General features: G+C 46.7%; 2 non-coding genes across 2 annotated transcripts; both read right to left on the reverse strand.

The window, feature by feature from the left end:
- Positions 1–3,817: 3,817 nt before the first annotated feature.
- trnal-caa (transfer RNA leucine (anticodon CAA)) lies at positions 3,818–3,900 on the reverse strand. Its single transcript has one exon. It is a non-coding gene; the product is annotated as a tRNA-Leu (tRNA).
- Positions 3,901–8,005: 4,105 nt separating this feature from the next.
- trnal-uaa (transfer RNA leucine (anticodon UAA)) lies at positions 8,006–8,088 on the reverse strand. Its single transcript has one exon. It is a non-coding gene; the product is annotated as a tRNA-Leu (tRNA).
- Between the last annotated feature and the right edge of the window lie 2,554 nt (positions 8,089–10,642).

Consider the following 10,642-nt stretch of genomic DNA (forward strand, 5'->3'; position numbering starts at 1 on the left):
CTTTGCTTGAGTTTACAACATGGAACTTAGCCTGACGTGTGGACCCATGGGAGGATTTGAAAGCTGCCCTTGCATTGGAGCATACAGTTGCATCCATCAAAACAGAGGTCCAGGAGAAGTGACATATTCAGTTCAGTCTGTCGATCATGGGACTTTTAATCTCAGGGTTGTGAGTTTGAGCGCCATTTAGTTTTTCCACTTTTTAGGCTTCATTAGCAGAGAGTACAAGGAGTGTTTGAAATGAAATTCAACAACAGTATGAGAAACGCTCTCTTTCATTCGGGACTCTTAACTCTCTGCAGCATCTCGCTGTGAAAGATTGAACTTTATCTCATTTCATTCTCAGCTGGGAGTCAGTGCGGCTCAGTGGGACTTCTGGATGTCTCCCACCTCACAATCCATCAGTGCTGAGAAAGCAATGGGAAATATTACTCATGGCTGAGTAAGCAGAGGACACCGATTTAAGGTGAATGGGAAAAGAACCAAAGGCAACATGAGGAAAAACCTTTTTTATGCAGCAAATGGTTAAGATCTGATATGTACTGCCTGAGAGTGTGACGGAGGAAGATTCAACCATCGCTTTCAAAAGGATATATGATAATTATCTGAAGGGGAAAAAAAATCAGCTTTTCATGGAATACATGAGGATGTGGCATGAGCTGAGTTGCTTGTGCAGAGAGGCAGCACAAGCACGATGAGCTGAATCCCTCATTTTGTGCTGTAAGTATTCTGTGATCTATGATTCTATACAAAGTGAAACCAACACTCACATATGAGAAACTGACAGGTACCGTGTAAACCCCACACTAACAAACCAGCAAATGCCAGGGACAGAGTAAAACCAACAGTCCTAGACAAGAAACTGACAGATACTGTGTGAAACCCAAAAATCACTTATCAGGATTTGGCAGTTAATGTGTAAAAACCTCTCTTCAATATCCATCCTGCAAGGTACAAAGAAAATTAGGTACAAACCCAGGCTCATACTTCGAAGACTGAGAGATAAAGAGCAAAACACAGACTCACCTACAAGAGGCTGACAAGTACAGAGAATAAAATAGAGGGGGTGCAGATTAAAAACACATGCATGTAACGGATACTGATAGGGATAGAATCAAACCCTTTCTCACACATGACACGAAAATTGGTGGTGTCGTAAATAGTGAGGAGGAAAGCCTTAGATTACAGGCCAATATAGATCGTCCGAGGCAGAGAATATAAGAGCAGGGAGGTTATGACGGAGCTGTATAAAATGCTAGTTAGGCCACAGCTGGAGTACTGTGTACAGTTCTGGGCACCACACTATAGGAAAGATGTGATTGCACTGGAGAGGGTACAGAAGAGAGTCACCAGGATGTTCCCTGGGCTGGAGCATTTCAGCTATGAAGAGAGACTGAAAAGGCTAGCGTTGTTTTCCTTAGAGCAGAGAAGGCTGAGGGGAGATAAGATTGAGGTTTACAAAATTATGAGGGGCATTGATGGGTTAGATAGGAAGAAACATCTTACCTTAGCGGAGGGGTCAATAACCAGGTGGCATAGATTTAACGTAAGGGGCAGGAGGTTTAGATGGGATTTGAGGAAAAACATTTTATCCAGAGGGTGGTTGGAATCTGGAACGCACTCCCTGAAGAGGTGGTAGAGGCCGGAACCCTCACAACATTTAAGAAGTAACTGATTCGGATTTGGAATGAATTGTCTGACAGGGTGGTGGAAACAGATTCAATTATAACTTTCATAAAGGAATTGGACAAATATTTCAAAGTGAATTTCTCCAGGACTATGGGGAAATAGGCAGGGGGTTGGACTAATTGCATCATTTTTTTCACAGATTCAGCACAGGCACAAAAGACCGATTGGCCTCCTTCTGTGCTGTATGATTCTATGAAATAGTGACAGTCAGGGCAAGTCTGTATAAGAAGGAGAAATGGAGACAGGTCAGGGAGAGCACATCACCAAAACTGGAGATACTACATTGGACAGGGAGGGTCAGAGGGGGAGAGAGCATGTACATACAGTCAGAATCAGCACCTTCAGGGGAGGAGAGAGAGAGGAACCAGTGAGTGTAGAACTGAACCCAGCCAGAGTCAACCTGCTGAAACACCAGTGAGTTCACACAGGGGAGAGATCATTCACCTGCTCCGTGTGTGGGAAGGGGTTCACTCAGTCATCCAACCTCACTGAACATCAACTTGCTCACACTGATCAGAGACCTTTTCAATGTCCTGACTGTGAGAAGAGCTTGAAAAGCAGTAATGATCTGCTGAAACACCAACACACTCACTCTGGGGAGAGGCCGTTCCCCTGCCATGTGTGTGGGAAGGGATTCACTCAGTCATTCAATCTGCTGCAACATCAGCAAGTTCACATGTAACTGCAGGGGTTGGATTCTGCTGTTGTTGCTGCTATTCATCACTTTCAGAGACAAAGTTTGGTCTTACTTTATAACCAGTGTAGTCCAGAGCAAAAGCGTCTTCTTAATGTTGAGATAAACGGGAGAAGAAACCGGGAAGTGGCGGCGAGGATGGGGGAGGTGCTGCACCATCACTTTAATGGTGCACCCTCCCTCCCCCGGGGTCCTCGCTGCACGTCCGCCAGGCCTGGCGGCTCTGATTGGGGTCCTGAGAGCCCCTGAGACTCGGGGCAGCTGAGGCTGCGCTCACCCCCGCTCGGCTCTGTTGTGATATTTAAAATATGAAAGGCCTGTTGGACTGAGAGCTGATCTGGAATTTAGAAAGCAGCATTACTGGAGGCTCATTGCTGCTCAGCACAATCTCACCCCCGATCCTGGGAATTGCTGATTCTGCACCCTGTAGTTCAGTTCTGCAATTAACTCGAGGGGGAGATGTGTGAGCAGAAAAACAGAGCAAATTAAAAAACACTGCTGGACAGATGTGCAACAGGTCAATCCACTGTGACAATAACTCCATCTCTGACTCCCTCCTGACAGTAACCAGCCCTTTCACAGAGACTGTGGGTGGCTCTGAAAAGAGCCTTTGGTTTATTAGATGTCATTTTGGCCGCTTTACTTTTTCTGGGAGCTCTGAGCGCTGTTTTTCTTGCGCAGCAGCACGGCCTGGATATTAGGCAGCACCCCGCCCTGAGCGATGGTCACCCCTCCCAGCAGCTTGATGAGCTGCAGTCCAGCCCGGGAGGAGCAAGACTTGGCCTTGGACCGAGCTTTCCTGCCGGTCTTTCCTGTTCCAGACATTTCCACAATCTCACAAATACTTTCACAAAGAATGGATAATTTCTCAGCTTTTGTCATAAGCTTGAAACAGTCAGGATGGCGGAGTGGTCTAAGGGGCTGTGTTCCGAAGAAGGGTCACTGACCCGAAACGTTAACTCTGCTTCTCTTTCCACAGATGCTGCCAGACCTGCTGAGTGAATCCGGCATTTCTTGTTTTTGTTCCACTATTTCTTCCCTGGCTTCTTTCAACAGCCTGGGGTACATTTCATCTGGTCCTGATGATTTATCCACATTCAAGGATGCTCATCCCATTACGACTTCCTCTCTCCTTAAGTTATCACGTCCAATACTTCAACTCCTCCTCCTTAATAACAATATCTGCATCACCCTCTCATTCGGGAAAACAGTAAAGTATTCATTAAGGATATTGGCAACATCTTCCACCCCGATACAAAGGTTACATTTTTGATCTTTTCTGTGCCCTGCTGTTTGTTTAGTTGCCTCTTACTCTAATGATTTGATGCAATATCTTTGGGTCCATTGTTATTTTGTTTGTCCATGTTCTTTCTTGTTTTCTGTTTGCTCTTCACCGCTGCTCCCAAACGCCTCCAGTTCAGTCAAAACACAACTTGTCAGAAGTGGGATTCGAACCCACGCCTCCAGTGGAGACTGCGACTTGAACACAGCGCTTTAGACCGCTCAACCATCTTGACTGCTTGCGATGTACTGTCAATGCTAAGGAAATTATTCATTCTTTGTGAAAGTATTTGTGAGATTGTGGAAATGTCTGGAAGAGGAAAGACCAGCGGGAAAGCTCGGGCCAAGGCCAAGTCTCACTCCTCCCGGGCTGGACTGCAGTTCCCGGTGGGCCGTGTTCACAGGCTCCTGAGAAAGGGTAACTATGCTGAGCGTGTGGGTGCCGGAGCCCCGGTCTATCTGGCTGCTGTGCTCGAGTATCTGACCGCTGAAATCCTCGAGCTGGCCGGTAATGCGGCCCGGGACAACAAGAAGACCCGCATCATTCCCAGACACCTGCAGCTGGCCGTCCGCAACGACGAGGAGCTCAACAAGCTGCTGGGAGGGGTGATTATCGCTCAGGGCGGGGTGCTGCCTAATATACAGGCCGTACTGCTGCCCAAGAAAACCAGCACTCAAGAGATCCCAGAAAAAGTAAAGCGGCCAAAATGTCATCTAATAAACCAAAGGCATTTTCAGAGCCACCCACAGTCTCTGTGAAAGGACTGGTTACTGTCAGGAGGGAGTCAGAGATGGAGTTATTGTAACAGTGGATTGACCTGTTTCACATCTGTCCAGGTGTGTTTTCAGTTCCCTCTGTGGATTTCGCTCTGTTTCTCTGCTCACACATCTCCCCCTCTAGTTAAGTGAAGAACTGAACTACAGGGTGTCAGAATCAACAATTTAATAAATCCCGCTGCCTTCGATTTGATAAATCCCGAGATTATCCCGGTACATTAACGGGAACTGGTTCGGAGCTGATGAATTAATTTAATAATGGAAGTGTCCGGGTTAATTCTCTGGTTTTTATTTGGACAGTTTGAATTGTGTGTTTGTTTTCTCTCTGGTGATCTGAGCGCCGCTTCTCAATGAGAATCTGCTCTCAGAACAGAGTAAATGCAGGAAGGAAGAGACCATTCTCGGGCTGTGTGTTTCTCTCCTAACCTGATCTGTTTAGACCGCACTGTTCCCAGAGGACGGAATCAGTGAGAGTTGTGCACACACAGGAGCTGAGTCCATTGCAGCGCTTTAATATGTGCCTTCCCCCCGGCCCTCCCTATTCTCCGGACACAGAGCTGTCTGTTTCCCCCGGCGGCGGGATAGAGTCGGGGATTCTCTCCCCGCAGTGTCAGGGTCTGCAACCCCGGGGAACTGGCGGTTTCAGTCAGAGTGACCGAGCTGCCTTACATATCCTGTGTAATAATCTCCAATGGATTCAAATATTAGTGAACTCATTGGGTAATGTTTGTAAATAACCCTCATGTGAACGGACCCGGCTCCATTAATGCCTTCCAAATAAAACTGGGATCCATTTCTTTTCCCCAAATGCCAGCTAACGGATCCCAGGAGCGGGGTTGAGTTTGTGCTGAGCAGCAATGAGTCTCCGGTAATGCTGCTTTCTAAATTCCAGATCAGCTCTCAGTCCGACAGGCCTTTCGGGAAAGTGATGTGACAAAACAGAAACCATGTGGCCGCCCCTCCAATCTAATGGGTTTGATGATGAACAGAGATGGCAGCTCTTTCCTTTGCTGATTTGGTGGCTCTGAAAAGAGCCCTTGTTACACTTGTTACTGAAACTGGGTTTTCGGTGCGTTCCCGGCGGATGCGGCGGGCCAGCTGGATGTCTTTGGCCATGGGCGGCACAGTGGCGCAGTGGTTAGCACCGCAGCCTCACAGCTCCAGTGACCCGGTTCGATTCCGGGTACTGCCTGTGTGGAGTTTGCAAGTTCTCCCTGTGTCTGTGTGGGTTTTCTCCGGGTGCTCCGGTTTCCTCCCACAAGCCAAAAGACTTGCAGGTTGATAGGTAAATTGGTCATTATAAATTGTCACTAGTATAGGTAGGTGGTAGGGAAATATAGGGACAGGTGGGGATGTTTGGTAGGAATATGGGATTAGTGTAGGATTAGTATAAATGGGTGGTTGATGTTCAGCACAGACTCGGTGGGCCGAAGGGCCTGTTTCAGTGCTGTATCTCTAATCATAATCAATCATCATGATGGACCGGGATCATTCTGGTGAATCTGCTCATTTTCCGGCAGAAGCATCGGTCGCTGTTTGAACTGTTTAAAGTCGGGGGTGTATTAGCAGCCAGAAAGTGAAGGGCAGTTCATTGCTCCCTGCAGCATTATCCGCCTCTTTCAGGAGAAAAGATCAGAAACCGCTCGTTTCTGTCAGTCCCCGAGAAGCCTGTGAGAAGCGGTTAGTCGCTAATTTGTTCCTTTTACAGAATGGAAGCTGATATTTGTCCCGTTTTAAATTGCTGAACCGGACCTTCCTCACGCCGCTTACAGTTAACAGATTGGCAAATGAAAACGATTCCTAAAATCGCGTCAGGATTTTGTGACGGTAAATACAGTAAAAAAGAACATAAAATGAGAGGTTTTAAAATTGTTGCCTGAAAATTGAAATTTTCCATCACTTCAATTCATTCCTGCTCTGGAATTGCCTGGCTTTTTACAATTGGAAAATCTAAGCCAATGAGAACTTCTATTTACTTATATGTGATTCTCCTATTGGTTAAGAATTGGATTGAGAAGCGGGTGACCAATCAGAGACAGAGTCAAACTGTGGGGATTCCAGGCCCCCAGTAACTGAGCTGAAACTGTTCAGATTGACAAACCCTGGCAGTAGCTTTACACATTGGACACTTCACATTGAGTCATTCAAGGGCTGGTGTGAGAGAAGCTTCAGATCCTGTCATTACTCTCTGACTCATTATTCATCTCGAACCAAACAATTCGTAAATGTGAAGCAATGAAGAGACTTTTCACTCTCACTGCAGAATGTGTCATCTGTGGAAATAAGGAACTATTATATTCGGAGATTCCAGGTACATTCCTCCCTGAACAAATCCATTCCGAACATTCCCGATCACAGCCTATCCCAGCTCCTGTTGTCACCCGACTCCAGCTGAATTGGAGAAACTCATGTGTTGGGGTTTGAGTTGTGAGGTGGGGTTTCTCCGCCAGTGTTACTGTCTTACAAACTCTCCCCCTGAATTTGTGAACTGAGACTGCACCGAACACATCCCCAGTTCGAGTGAGGGCCGGATATCCCTCTGTTTTATTACAGAGAGTGGGGAAAGGGCTGGGTGGAGGGGAGTCACCAGGGATCCTGGATTTACTCCAAATCATTTCCATGTGGAATCTGCAGGCGGGGCCGGGACAGGGATCATTTGATCAGGGGATCAGCTCTTTCCTGAGAGATGTGGGTGGCTCTGAGAAGAGCCTTTGTGTTCAGATGTTTACAAGTTTCCCGCGCTTTCACTTCTTTCCAGACCCTGCTTTCTGAGACTTCGCTGCTTTCGGCTTGACCTTGCTCTTCCATGTCTGCACTTTCTTCAGCGCCTTTCCACCCGCCGCACTCTTGCCTTTTTTGACCTTCTTCGCAGGAGACTTTTTCTGAAGCACTGCTTTCTTCACCGCCTTATTTGGCGTTGCCGCCGCCTTGCTGCTCGTTTTCTTGGCTGTTACTTTCTTTGTTGTCACTTTCTTGTCTGCTGGTTTCTTCACTAAAGATTTCTTGTCTGCTGGTTTCTTCACTGAAGATTTCTTGTCTGCTGGTTTCTTCACTAAAGATTTCTTGGCTGCTGGTTTCTTCACCTTCTTTCCCACCTTTCCCTGGGTTTTCCTTCTTGCTGATTTTGAAGGAGCCGGAGGCGCCCTGTCCCTTGCTCTGCACCAGGGAGCCTTTGTTCACATTCCTCTTGATACTTTGCTTGATCTGGGTCTTGAGCTTCTCCTGAGCGGTGGCAGACCTGCAAGGAATCAACTACCAGCTAGCGTATAAAGCGAGACCAAGGCTCAGGGCCTTCAGTTACCTGGAGGGGAGTCGGAGAGGCAGCGGATCCTGTGAGGAACCACAATCCAGGAAGGATGAGAAGGTCATTGTCAGGGTACAGAGGAGATTAAGTTAAAGATTTACCAGTTTATAAGCAAGCGCAGAGCCAAGGAACGGTGCTGGGGCAGATCAAATAATCGGAAGCTGTGATCAGTTGGAAGGCAAGAGTGATGAAATGACAGAAGAGATGATGGTGCAAGGCAAAAGTCAGGGAAAGAATAAGTAACATTTTGTAAGCACAGATACCAGGAGTGGGGTTTGAACCCACGCAGGCACATGTTTATTGGAACTTAAGTCCAACGCCTTAACCACTCGGCCATCCTAGCACATTAACCCACCACTGAAAATGAAATTTAATGTGATCCGGGTGCCATCTGGCCTTTTCCAATATAAAGTTATGACTCCTCTCCCATGCTAAATTGGACCCTTCATTATTTATGAACCTCAATCGGATCACCCCTCAGTCAAGGTTTCTCTAAGGTGTAGGGTCCCAACTCTTTTAGTCTAACTTGATAACCAAGATGTCTTATACTGGGAATTCGTCGAATGTCTCTCCTCTGTACCCTTTCCAAAGCCTCAATGTCACCCATCATGTGAGGAGACCAAGACTGGATACAATATTCCAAGTGAGTCCTGACCAAGGTTTCATAAAAGGACAAATTCGGGACATCTCAGATACTGAAGGAGTCCGTGTCCAGAAGCAGCAAGACCTGGACAACATTCAGACTTGGGCTGCTAAGTGGCAAGTAACATTCACACCACATAAGTACCAGGCAATGACCATCTCCAACAAGAGAGAATGTAACCATCTCCCTTTGACGATCAACAGCATTACCATCGCTGAATCCCCCCACCATCAACATCCTGGGGGTTACCATTGACAAAAGCTTAACTGGACCATTCATATACATACACTGGCTACAAGAGTAAATCAGATAGTGGGAATTCTGTGATGAGTAACTCAGCTCAAGGCACGTGGTGAAATGCTCATTAGGAGAGCTGGAGAAATGGACTGGTCAGGTGGGCAGAAAAGTGGCAAATGGAACTCAACTTGGAGAAGTGTGAGGTGATGCCTTTGGTGAGGTCAAACACAGCAAAGGAATACACAATTAATGGGTGAATGCTGAGAGGTGTAGAGGAAGTGAGGGACCTTGAAGTGAATGTCCACAAATGCCTGAAAGTAGCAGGACAGGTTGATAAGTTGGTTGAGAAGGCTTATGGAATCCTTTCCTTTATTAGCCGATGTATAGAATATAAGAGCAGGGAGGTTATGCTGGAACTGTATCAATCATTAGTTAGGCCACAACTTGAGTTCTGTGTGCAGTTCTGGTCACCTCATTCCAGAAAGGATGTAATTGCACTAGAGAGGTAACAGAGGAGATTTACGAGGATGTTGCCAGGACTGGAAAAATGCAGCTATGAGGAAAGATTGGATAGACTGGGGTTGTTCTCCTTGGAATGGAAGAGGCTGAGGGGAGATTTGATTGAAATGTACAAAATTGTGAGGGGTCTGGATAGAATGGATGGGAAGGGTCTATTTACCTTCGTAGGGAGGTCAGAGACTCGGGGGCATAGATTTAAAGTGATGTGTTGAACAATTAGAGGGGAGATGAGGAAAGGTTTTTTCACCCAGAGGGCTGTGGGAGTCTGGAACTCACTGCCTGTAAGGGTAGCTGAGGCAGAAACCCTCAACTCATTTAAAAGGAGTCTGGATGTGCACCTCAAGTACCTGAACCTGCAGGGCTACGGTCCAAATGCTGGACAATGGGATTCAGCTGGGTGGCTCGTTTTTTGGCCTGCCTGTGCTGTAAACTTTCTATGTTCTATGATTCTATGCAGACACAATGGGCCGAATGGCCTCCTTCTGCACTGCAATAATTTTGTGATTTTTGACTCTCCAAAACTTGTCAACCATCTACAAGGCACAAACCAGGATGAGTGCAGCACCAACAATACTCTAGAAACTCGACGCTGTTCAGGACAAAGCAGCCACCTTGATTGTCACCCCATTCACCACCTTAAACATTCACTCCCTTCATCACTGACGCACAGTGGCAGTAGTGTGTACCATCTACCAGATGCACTGCTGCAACTCACCAAGGCTCCGCAGACAGCACCTTCCAAACCGAAGACCTCCACCACCTTGAAGGACAAGGGCTGCAGATGCATGGAAACACCGCCATGTGCAAGCTCCCCTCCAAGTCACACACCATCTGATCTGCAAATATATCGCTGTTCATTCACTGATGCTGGGTCAAAATTCTGGATCTCCCTTCCTAACAGCACTGTGGGTGTACCTACACCACATGGAGTGCAGCAATTCAAGAAGGGAGCTCACCGCCACCTTGTCAAGGACAATTAGGGATGGGTAACAAATTCTGGACTTGTCAGTGTCGCTCACATCCCATGAAAGAATATGCCTCATTTTATACTCAATTGTCCTCTGAATGCAGTCCAACCCTCTATTTGCTCCAACTATCACTTCACAGCATTGCTGCTGTACCTTTAGAGATCTGTGCACTGGAACATCCAGATCTCTGCTCAAAATTATTTTCTTTTGTCCACCTACTTTAATGTTTTTCCCTGAAGGGTGTATGAATGTTGAGCATTCGCCCTGTCCACATGAATAACACTGTACTTACCCAAATTAAACATCATTTACCAGTCATGAACCCAATCTCCCAACACATTAAGATCAGCCTGAAACAGTCGAGTATCGTCTACAGTCTAAACACTCGCACAGATCTTCAAATCATCTGTAAATTTACAGATGGTGCCCCCTACACCTACATCCAGATCATTAATAAAAATAGTAAAGAGCAACAGTCCCAACACCGATCCCTGTGGGACACCACTGGTAACTGGTCTCCAAACAGATCC

The sequence above is a fragment of the Heterodontus francisci genome, chromosome 28, assembly GCF_036365525.1.
Source record: "Heterodontus francisci isolate sHetFra1 chromosome 28, sHetFra1.hap1, whole genome shotgun sequence".
NCBI classification, from domain to species: domain Eukaryota; kingdom Metazoa; phylum Chordata; class Chondrichthyes; order Heterodontiformes; family Heterodontidae; genus Heterodontus; species Heterodontus francisci.